We start from the raw sequence: 12,615 nt of genomic DNA, 5'->3' as shown, positions 1-12,615 counted from the left end.
AGGAGAACCAAGCAAGTTTATGACAGGTGTTCAGTCAAATAGGCTTAATAGCCCTATTAGGTTTGTGAGTGCAATATTGGTTGGGATATCTACAAGTTGGTCCAGTACTAGAAATTGAGATATTGTTAAGAACTCCCAAAAGGGTATTTGAAAATATAATTTGTTTTCCTAGATCCTTAGGGTGTCGAAAGTTATCACCCAATTCCTTCAAATGGAGGCCTAATTGCAACCAGTTCTGTTTGTGGGCAAATGAGTCAAAATTGATGTTCCCGTGGGTCTAAACCATGAATTTCTATTTCATTTGTGTTAAGGTTTTGTGAGAACACCCCTGCAAGGGTTTTTGTATTGAATTGGTCAAATGGGTCATTCAAACCCCTAAAGCCTAGTAGTAGCCCACTCATGTATGCAAGGGTGTGTGTAGTCACACAAGACTTGAGTGTGTTAGTTGTTTGTAAGTGGACATTTTGGAGCCCCTAAGTCTCCTAAGGCATTTTTTAGTGTCATTGAACCATTTCTTGACTTGGTGTTGTGTAAGGACCCTTTGGTAGCAGGGTTTTGGTTGAGTTTATGATTCTTAGAGGTTGGTTGGTTCAAGATTATCCTTCCAGTCTGTTGCCTCCTCATCAAGAACTGTACAAAGAAGAATTAAGGTCAAAGAGATAGTTGTTAGGAAGCAATGATAAAATTTGAGTTTAAGTAATTAATGCCCACAACCAAGTATATAAATTCAAAAGAGTAGGTCTAATTTATCATTGGTTCCTAAAATAAACTATATAATAGAGAGGAGAGATAAATTTTATACTTTTAAGTTGGATTCAGAAGACAAAGAGTCTATTGTGATTGGTATTAAAAAAGAGAGTCATTTTACATGAATATAGTAGCATCATTATGAATTGATAGGAATATACAAAATTTAAATGATTTTTTTTTTTATGTGCTTCCTCTCATGCATCATATGCTATGCAACCTCAACTTCCTTTCAATTGAGACTCCAAATGTAGCTACAAAATTTAGTATAAACCCTAAGGTTTGTATTGTAGAGTGGTGCAGAGGTGTTGGTGACTACTAGCTAGAATATTTCTCTTGCAAAAGCCTCACATACTCTAGTAGTAGATGCACAAAATTGTTCTATACATCAATATACTTGGTCCTCATATAAAATTTTTGTTCTTTTGTAAATGTATGATACTGAACCTATCATACAAAATTGTAATAGCTTCTGGACTCATCTTCATATCTAACACAATCTCTTAATTTAATATTACTTCCTTTCAAGCATTATTAGTTGCAATACACTCTACTTTTATAGTGAACGATATGATCACAACTTGGCTATTACTCATTCAACTAATAACATTACTAAAAATAGAGAAAACATATTCATTGGTAAATCTCTTACCATTAACAAACCCAACACAATTTGAATCCACAAATCCACAACTAGCCATTGAATTTTGGTCCCTATAGAATCACCATGATTAAAAAAATAGGGTGTTTTGAGATACCTACGAATATTTGAATACCCTCTTTGTTGCATCCCAATATACTCATCTAGAACTAGCCATGCAATGACTAAGGACTCTCACTACTTGGGTGATGTTTAGTCGGGTATATCTACTATAGTACACATTAAACTCTCAATTATACTAGCATAAGGTGCTTTTCTTATATCATCCACTAGGATAATTTGACACTAATCAACATATTTAAACCCATTTAAATAGTAACACACAAAAAATGTAAAAGTTGACATGTTCGATCCATCCAACACTAAATCCATGTACTTTCTTTGGTCCAACTAGTTTTTGTGTTACCTCTATCATTTTTTATCTCCATCTCTAAGATGAATCCAATGTCCCCTAAGTTCTTTATCTTAAACTTTCCTAAATTTTGAAACTTCAATTCATAAATCATATTCTTCCACATCGAAAAAATTTATTTTCAACACAATGCAATAATAAGGAAGTAATCATTTTCCTTTATGTGATAGATGGAATGGTTTTATTCGGACCTAAAAATAAAATCCTAACATAAAGGTATAAAAATTTGGTACAACATGTTCTAGGAGAATACTTACTTGACCATACAAAGACTTCTTCACCTTAAAAACCAAATTTTATTTAAATGTAATGATCTAGTTGTAATATATGAATCTCTTTTTCTAAGTCACCAAAAAGTAAAGCTATCTTGACATCCATCTTCTCAACCCTAAGACCAAACATTTCTATAATAAATAATATAAATTTAATGGAGATTATACTATCAAATAGGGAGAAAATATTAAACCATTTAATAAATTCCTCAATATAGGAATATCCCTTCACTATCAATATTTCCTTGCACTTCTCAACAATGCTAGAGGAACCATTTTTAATCTTTAATATCAATTTATAATAACATTTTATGTCTATCAAAGAAAGGTATTAGGTCCTATTTGACATTTTTCTTTAATGTGGCCATCTCCTCATTCATGGTAACTTTATAGGACTTTACATTATTAATACATATAGGTTCTTTTATTTTCCTTGGTTCATCAATTTTAGTAATCAAAGTAAAAGTGTATCTTCAAATATAACATAATTATGTATATTTGGTTGTTGTATTTTCTAAGTATAACTCCTTAGTGACTAAGGTAGAGAAGTCTTTAAAGTATTTGAACTCTCTTCCTCATCAAATTCTTTTTGAGATTTTATTTTAACTTTTTCAATCTTTGGCAATATAGCTAAACCATATCTTTCTTTTCATCATTTTTTGGTTGCAAAACATTGGAAGGGGGCTTAATTTTTTAAAATATAATACTTATTCTATTTAAAATTCTCATATCTATAAAATCCCAAAGCTTGTTCTATTTTACATCAAGACTATAATTATTGAAGATACTTTTTACAAAACATGTTCTCCAACTTTGACCTCTTCTCCTTAGACACATGAATATATATGCCTCCTAACCAAGAAATCTAAGGTACATCTCAATGGAGGATTTTTTATCACACCTCCATAATATGTTATTAATAAAAATTAATGTAGGACACTAATCTACTAGGTAATAAGTTATACAGTAACTATTTTTTCTCAATTTACTATTATTCCAAAATAGCTCCACTAAGCATAATCATATCCCTCTCCATCAATTCCTTATTCATTCTTTTAGGAACTCTATTAGACGAAGGTGTGTACAAATTTTCTTATATCTTTCTATTTCATGATCCTTGTAGAACTTGTCAAAATCTACTAACAAAATTCATTGTCATTATAAGTCCTTAAAATATCAATCTTTTCAGTAGTTTCATTCACTACAAGAGCCTTGGAATATTGATTAAGGAATTTATTAATTGGAAAATATACCCAATTTCTTCTACTATAATTATTAATTAATGAAACATTATAAACATGTTTGAAAATTGAAGGAACATTAACATGACCAAAACATTAGAATATATTTGTATAAAGGTAAAACTTAATCTACTTTAGACTTTAAACTTACATTAATATGAAATGGGTATATAAATACTAATTTACTAAAATCTAAAGAAAAAAATTGATAAATTGAGTTCAAAAGCATAAATAACAAAAAAAAATAGAGAACCTAGCATTGAATAGAATGGGTCATTTTCTAGGATGTCAACGGATCATGTAGATGTCCACTCTTAGTGTTATCCTCCATAAAGAACACTACCAAAAATATTCTAGTTCCAATTTGATACTTCATCGAATGTACTCAAATAGAGATGGGAACACACCAACAATATATACTAGGTAATATAATAGATAAAAAAATATAATAAATAACAAGACTACTTTGTGGATCTAATTAAGAAAGGAGATGGAAAATCAATATAAAAGCACTCGCAAATCTTCATACAACTAAGTGATCTCAAATCAATTGCAAACCTTCATGCAGTTGAGTGAACTCAAACTAATTGCAAACACAAAGAAAAAGGAAAAATTTTGAGGATTATTGGGGAGCTTACCTTAAAGTCAAAGCCATGTATTGGCACTACTTTGACCTCCAAAATAGCCAAGATATAGAAATTAAAATTTTATGTATGTGAGCTCCTATCCCATATGTATCTTGGAATGGTAATAATAGTGCAAGTGAAAATAGCGTAAATTATAAAGAGAGAATAAAGATATGCGAGGGTCCCAAGGTGCTCAGGAGTATAAGAATGTAAGAAAACTATTGATAAAAAATTTTTTTTAAAAAATTAAAAGAAAAAGAATAAGAGAAAATCAAACTTAAATGCTTGAGTGAGCCAAGGAGAGTTTGGGAGTGTTATAATAATAACATTATAAGAGTGTTGATGTGTTCACAATGAGAAATCAATATAAACTAACAGATGTAGGAAGTTGCAAAGAATGTTGTAGATGGTTGTAGAGTACCAAGGCTGCAATAATAGAGAGTGAGAATGAAATATCATAATAAAAATGAGAGGAGGCATAGGAGGAATAGGATAATGATCAAGTTGGATTCATGTCAAGTGATTACCACTAACCTAGAAAGGTGATACTTATAGAAAAATTCTTAAAGTAATTTATAAATAAGAAACTATAACAAAACACTGGCATATCATGTGGATCTCCATGTGTCTAGATAGTTTAAGAATTGAAAATGAAAATACACTAGAAAAAATAAGTTTAATATAGTTGCAACATTATCTTGGCAAAAATAGACCATAAGAGACAAATCTTTGATACCATGGGAGGAAAAAAGGATAATATAAGGGTTAAAATAGACCTAAAGAAGAACTAAGGGGATGGATAGAGTGAAATTGTAAGGTCATGAAACCTTGTGTTATAATATCAACCCCAATGATATCCTAGAATATTTATTAGAACTAAAATAAAATTAAACTAAAGGTTAAACAATTATTTAACACCTCAACCAGGCTTTCATTTTTCAAGATCATTAAACCTTTCTCACAGTTTATATTAAGAATCTTATGATGCCATGACATAGGTTTCTCAATAGGAATTTTATTTTCCCAACCATGAGAAACATTAGGTACCCAAGAAGCATGTCAATCAGAAGTCGATGCAACACTCCTCTTTATTATTGGTTTCAATGGTGAAGGTGAATATTCCATAGATCTCTTTACCATAGAATGGAAAATATATTACACTAGAATTTGTGTGCATCCAACTAAAATAGAGTGCCTATTTGAACACCCTTGGCAAGAACCATATCTTATTTAACCATCTTTCACCCTTCACTCAAAAAACAACCTACATACTTGAATCGTTCAGTTTACTTATTTCCCCATCAAAGTATATAAATCATGACTCTTCTATAGAGAATATTCTTCAAATGGAATCATATCCAAGGTACACCTTTCCACCATGGTATTCTTCATAATTTGTAAACCAACCCCAATATGGGGTCATGTAAAAGGACACATTAAATTTAATTAGGCATGCATCTTTCGAAGCATGTGTAGCCAATATTGTATTAAAGATATCACCATCTTGGGTGGAATTCTCGTACTTGTCATAATATATATTTTTATTTTCCATCTTACAAGTACTTCACACAAAGATTTAGGTCTAGAACTATCTCACTTCTTTTCCTTCACCTCATTGGAATATTTGAATGTATTTCTTTATATCTCTCAAGAAAGTAATGAAGGTACCATCTCATCCTTTTTTCAACTTGGTCTTAGTTCTCCAAAGAGTCCTAACAAGGTGGTCCCATGAGATCGGTAACATGAATATAATAAATTCATGCAATTATTTATTCCTCTACTTTTACTCAAATGGAGTACAACTAGGTAACAACCATGTTGAAAATATTCAAACATTTAGCCATAGAGACAACATCTTCCAAGCTCCTAAGGGTATACAACTTCTTTTTTAGAACTAATTTGTTAACTACATATTTAGATTAATATAAATATCTTAATCTATTCAAAATAAGTATCAAATTGATCTTGTCATATACATTCAGCAATATTGAATCAACCAAATAAATTCTAATGAAACCCAAGTGGTGAGAGGCATTGAATATGCAATCCATTGCTAGAGGTCAAATCTTTCAACAACATTGTTGGGAGCATAAACATTAATGATCCTAAAAGAATGATTTTTTATTGTCACGAGGATGCAAGTAAATCATTGAGTAGGATCCGACCCATGATCAATCACACAATAGTGTCACTATGCTACAAGAAGGGCAACAACCCCTCCACAACCAGCCTTGTGATTGGAGGCAAAAAAAAAGCCAGCTTACCAAATAACCCAAGATGCTATTGAAAGAATGAAAAAATAAATCTTAATTTTCTAAACACATAACACATCAATAAAAAGATAATTTTACCAAGTATCCCACACAAAATACTTCTTGGTGAAGTCAGTGTGACCTCAAATATTCCATGAGAGAAAATTAAAGTCTTAGTCTTGCATACCATCATCATCCTCAAGAGAGGAAAATTTATTCTACAAGAAGTTTAGAGCCTTTTGAAAACCAAGCAGTCTATTCCCTCTTTTTTTTTTGGAATAATCATGCCTTCCTTCATGCACCCAAAAGGGTTGTGAGAGAAGTGCAGACTATGTGACTGAGAAATAAGCATGAAAGCTAGCTGAGGAGTTTGAATAGTAGAGGGATGAACACAAATATTAGGAGTGGCATGGTTAGCACTATCTTTCCCCTTCTTGGAAGGTTGTGAAATTTGAGGTGGCAACTACGAAGCAACAAGCTCTTGGGGTTTTTTGGAACTATGCTAGATGAGGTAGACTTCCCCTTCTACATCACCATCATCCATTTCTCTTTGTTTTTAGAAACCTTAGGAGCAAGCAGAGAGTGTGGAACCCTAGGAGGGGGTTTGAACCTTGGAAAAACTAGTGAATAATCCTTAATTTTGTGCTCAAAATATTGACAAAGGAATCTAAAAGTATTTGGAAAGTTCAGATAGAGCACATGTTGGGTGTGACAAAGACCTCCTATCTTAATGCCAATCATGTCCTTGAGGTCCCAAGAAAAATCCACTTTTACACAGACCCATTTCTAGGATCGAGCATGATAAAATTACTCTAGTTTGACACAAATGACCTTCCCAAGGGTAGAAGCAATAGAAAAAATAAAATGCCAGCATGGCATAGGAAGACCCAAAAACTCTATACAAATAAGAACTCAAAGTTTCTTGTCGTCAAAGATGGAAAAGTCTTGAGACTATGTTTGAAACACTAACAAAGACGACTTGACATACCATGGGTCATTCTATAAAATGGCCTAAGCATGGTTAACCTCAACAAAACAAAAAATAACAAATCTTTTGGTAAGGTTTTGAACACTGTTGAGGTGGATCCTATGAGAAGTCAATGCCTTAGCAACCCAACCTTGGAGCATACTTTCATGGTGTACTCTCCAAAACAAATAACCTATAAGTGTATGCACTGCTCTAACCATTGACATGAAGAATCAAATTTGGGAATGGGTGAAACCACATTCGTAAGGTTGTCAGAAGGCGTACACCTCACGAAAAACTTTTGGCACAAATTTCTAGGATCACTTGTTCGATGGAACCATTAATGTCAAACGCCAAAATATCAACACCAAAATCAACTATTGGTATCAAGTTGGTCGAGGCCATTGTAAAACTAAAAGTCCTATACAATAAATGTGGTATGGTGCAAGGATGACAACGACAAACAATAGTATGCTGGAAGAAAATCCAAAAAACCCTAACAAAGCCAAAACCATCTGCATACTACATATATTTTTTAAAATATAGGTAGGTATTTTTAACACATATAACTCAATTACTCATGGATCGGTTGTGGATAAGCTTTATATTGTCAATGTTTAAATTTAAGGAACGTGTTTTCAATATTTAAAAAAAAAAAGGAAAGTGCATATATGTAGGGTAAAATGGAATCAAAATATTGGAATAGACTTTACATCAAAATGGACATCAACCACGCAAACTTAGAAATAACAAGACCAGGTCTAGGTGAAATATAGAGCACCATGATTGCAATAACACTACTTGGACTCAGTTGGGATAAAATAAACCTAAGATACTGTACAATATTTGCAATCATGGAAAAGCATAAAATTTACACTAAAGTCAAAGCATATGTAAATGAGATCTCTCAACACATATCTAGAGTAGACATCAAACTATAAAAATTCCAATTTGGTTTCAATATATATAAACAATTTCATGAAAAGAGACTCTAACCAAAATATGTTAACCATTGCTTTAAAAGAGAGACATAAAGTCTACATATAAGTTATATGTGAACCAAAATTGCGAAGGAACCAATCTTAAATAACATATCATAAACAAACTACATCATGCTCCCGGATTCATTACTGAAATTCAATGCTAATCATAATATGTTGATAAACGATCAAATATAAGATAACATGCTCTCAGATGCATTTATGGAATTCAATGATAATCATAAGAAGTTGATAAACAAACAAATATAAAATCTCTCAAGCGTAAGGTATTTCGGTTATTTTTAGTCATTTTTTAAAATAAAGATATCTAAAATATATCAATATAATTAATTTAAAATTATTATAAGGTCACGTACATATATGATACCAAATTATCTAAATTAAGATTCTGAAGAGATTTTATTATTTCTTCATGTGTTGTGCAAGAAATAACATAATCCCTTAAAGCTAAACAATATTGAAAAGAACACTTTTCAATCATACAAATGTCAGTAGAATGGTAGTACAATTTTGGATTCTTTTTATAGGATCAACTGAAGTGTGTAAATGTGAATAATTTTTTTTTCTTTGATGATTAAAATAAATGATTTGCATGCCTTTAAGTACAAGGACAACAACATATTGTTTCTAGGGGTAAATTAAGCATAAATAACATAATCAGATTATTAGAGCGAATCACCAACTCTAATCTAATCAAATTACTCCTAAATTACAATGAAATAATGCTAATATCAATTGAATTGAAATATAATTTAAGACTCCCTCAATTGATTTAACAAGGCTTACATTGCTCTTCTCCTTAGTTGTTTTTGAATTGGCTCTCAGGTATCACATTGATTTCCTGCACAAATTAGCAACTATTTCAAAGACTATTATTCCTATATTGATTAATGTGAAATGAGGTTGAATTTATAGATTTTCAAAAGAGATGGGAAGGGATTTTGAACTCGAGTCTTGATTGGGAGACAATTGATTTAGATTGATCAGTTAACAGAGTTGATTGATTTGTTAACTAATATTGATTGACTTGTTAACTCATTTGATTGAGTAGTCAACTAGATTGATTGGATAGTGAACTGAATTGGTTATCCAGTTGATTGGGTTGATTGGGGAGATGATTTATTAGATGGATTAGAAGACTGAATTGATTGATTAGTCAGAAAAAACTAATTTTGAGAGTTAAAAAGGGTGATTGAAGAGTTAACTGAGTTAACTGATTAGATAATCGATTTGATTGCTCAATTAAGATTTTCAACATGTGCTGTAGGAGATTGACTTGAAATTGACTTTCATTTTAATTTGCATTTGAATTTGGGTTTTCAAATACTAAAATGCACATGAGATTAACTAAAATTTACATTTGGTGAAATGTTAATTTGGAAGAAATGAAATTAATTGAAATGATATGAAATTCGAATTTGGGGAAATGTGAAATGAAATTAGATGAAATTAATTGGAATTAGAATTTGGGGAATTGGAGGAATAATTAATTGATTTAAATAATTTAAATGAAATTATTTAAACATTAGAAATGAGCTTAATTAAATAATAAAGATTATTTAAGTAAAGAATTAATCGCAATTAATTAAATAATTAGTATTTAGAAGAAGGTTAACTGATTAAAATGGTTTGAGAGTAGAAATAGAATAATTAGAAGTGGTGAAGGGTGATGATTAGAAGAAATAGTTAGTTTAATCAAATAATTAAATAATTACATGAACAATTAGTATACGATTAAAGAGATATTTATAGGTGTCTACACATATCACACAAACTAGATTGTAACTAGTTCTAGATATAACAGGTAAAGGTTGGAAGTTGGTCAAATTTAAATTTTAAATTAGTGTAGGAAAAGTTGGCAACTATGAGATAAATGCACAACCACAAAATAGTATCTGGCTTGGTCACAATAGATAGCATGTACATGGGAAAAAATCTAAGCATGGGAGTAATAAGTGGATAGTAAAAATGTATAAGGGTGCACATTAATGGAAAGAAGGATAAGTAGTTAGTGCCTAGGAAAATGTACATAAATGATAGGTGTATTATATAGAACTAGGGACCTCCACAAAATCATGTTATTTATCAACATACCTATGTGCTAAAACACTCTCCTCAAAATAAATATAAAACTTAATATGAAATAGTATGAATATATGAACTTCATCATTACAAACTTATCGACTAATTAAAACATTTTTATCAAGAAAGTACAATTAAATTTTATTTGCCATGAGAGCATGCCTCTCTATCATTTGGGAATCAATGTGCTTGTAATTATAGCTCCAAGCATGACCATCATAGTTATACATCCTTGAAATGGATGGACTTCTCTCACATGTGAGTGTTCGTTTGCTTCTTAGTGTGGCCTCGCCAATTTGCTAGACATTAGAAAATGTTCTCACTTAGATCTTCCATTTTACGTATGCATTTCACTACTTAACAAGAAGAAGATAAATATCAAGATAATTTTATCATGGGTTGGAGCCCATTACTAGGGGAAGAGCATCAATAGATAACATAGTTCCAATAGCTATCACCTTATTGTCATGTCGACCCCCCAATAGCCATCATAGTGAAAACACCATTAATAAATTTGTTTTGTACCAATAGCTGATCATTTTTTGTAATTTTTTGTTCATAATTGGCCCATTTGTGCACCACTATTGGAACATTTGTGCACCACTATTGGGACATTTGTCAACAAGTACTAGCGATTTTGAGTTGACGATTACCTGAACATCTTTAGTTAGGTATGTTGGTATTTTGGTATAGTTTTGTCATTGATGTCAACACCTACTAACACTTATCAACTCTGGCACTTTGGAGAATCAACAACATCCACTGGCAAGCAAGTGACTTATGCACAGTCACCAATATTTGGTACACCGGTAGGATATAATGATCATTGGCACTTGGAATGACATGGAAAACATCTAGTTATGTCGAAGACATCGTTTGGACACTTTGTCTTGAAGTTTTATTTATTGGCATATTCGTATTTGCATATTTGCTGCTATCGGCAAATAGGTCCAGGATATACATCGGCAAGCTTATCTATTCCAGATCAGCACGACACACTATGGAGATATTTTATTATTGTTGTAAATGTATCAAGCTGACATGTTGAATCGGTTATTGCATCGGACATTGTTTTTGTAAATTGATTTTATTATAATATCCTTTAGAGCTGACCTATTAAAATTGGTCCTAGGTTATGGTATAAATGTAAGGTCCTATTTGTAAGATCGGATGTGGAATGCAAAAAAAAATTGTGTGAAGGTATATTCGAGAATAAGTAGAGCTATACACGCAGACATCATTTGAAGATTGAAGGAGGGTTTTGTGAAGACAATCAGAACTACACCGGTACTGAATCCAGCATAGAAAGATGCTAATCTGAGTAGTACATCCATATTGGATTTAACCATCCAACTGTAAGTCAGTGTGACTTCCCATTTGTGATTGAGCAGTGACCTCTAGGTGCTTGGCCTTTCTGAATGTGCAGACCCCATTTGTATACACTTACTATCTACAGTAGTATCATCTGATTGTGGGTAAGGTTTCCCACCGTGGTTTTTCCCCTTATAGGGTTTCCACATACAAATATTGGTGTTATGTGTTGTGGATGACTTTGTCTTTCTGTTTAATGCATTAATCCTTACCGGTATTGCAATTAACTGATAAAGTTGTCTACTGGCATAAAAGACTAGTTCACCGGTATTATGCATTAAAGTTGTTTAAGTTGTTTTGGATTAAATTTATTAGACAACTGATTCATCACTCCCCCCCCCCCCCCGCCCCCCTCTCAGTTGTCTCCGAGACCTAACAAGGTATTAGGCGACACTTGGAAATGTGTACGTTTTGACCTTTCTATGCATAACGTATTCCACAGCGTGCATCATTACTACCCAGAAGCCAGATCAATAGTTATAAGCAGTTAAGTCGCATACGAAGGCAACTAAAAAAAAATTAAAACCCAATGTACCGTTTAGGATCTGTGAGTGCGTGAAGTTAGCTATGACGACTACTGATGCTCTTCCCCTAATGATCATGATCTTCCAAATGCACACCTAATTATAATCCCCCTCCTTGTCTGACTAAAGAATACACTTAAACGAAGACGGGTTCAAATGCAACCTCTAGTAAACTCTCTCTGAATCAAATTCTTTGTGGAGTTTTATTTCATCTTTTTATTTCAACTTAGACTTTTCAAAGTGTGGTTCCATTTGACCCAGCTTTTATGTAAACTATATATTATATTTTTGATATATTAATACAAATATACTACATTCTTCGATATTTTCGAAGTAAACAAAATGCTAGTTGGACGGGCCACGATCTACAGACCATTTTGTTATTCTCAAAATTAGAGGGCACTCAAGATTGCTTCATCATCTAATTTCGCGATCTGAATTTTGTCAATATTTTTTTAT

This window comes from Cryptomeria japonica, chromosome 9, assembly GCF_030272615.1.
Source record: "Cryptomeria japonica chromosome 9, Sugi_1.0, whole genome shotgun sequence".
In the NCBI taxonomy this organism is placed as follows: Eukaryota; Viridiplantae; Streptophyta; class Pinopsida; order Cupressales; family Cupressaceae; genus Cryptomeria; species Cryptomeria japonica.
Note: the sequence above shows the minus strand (reverse complement) of the source record.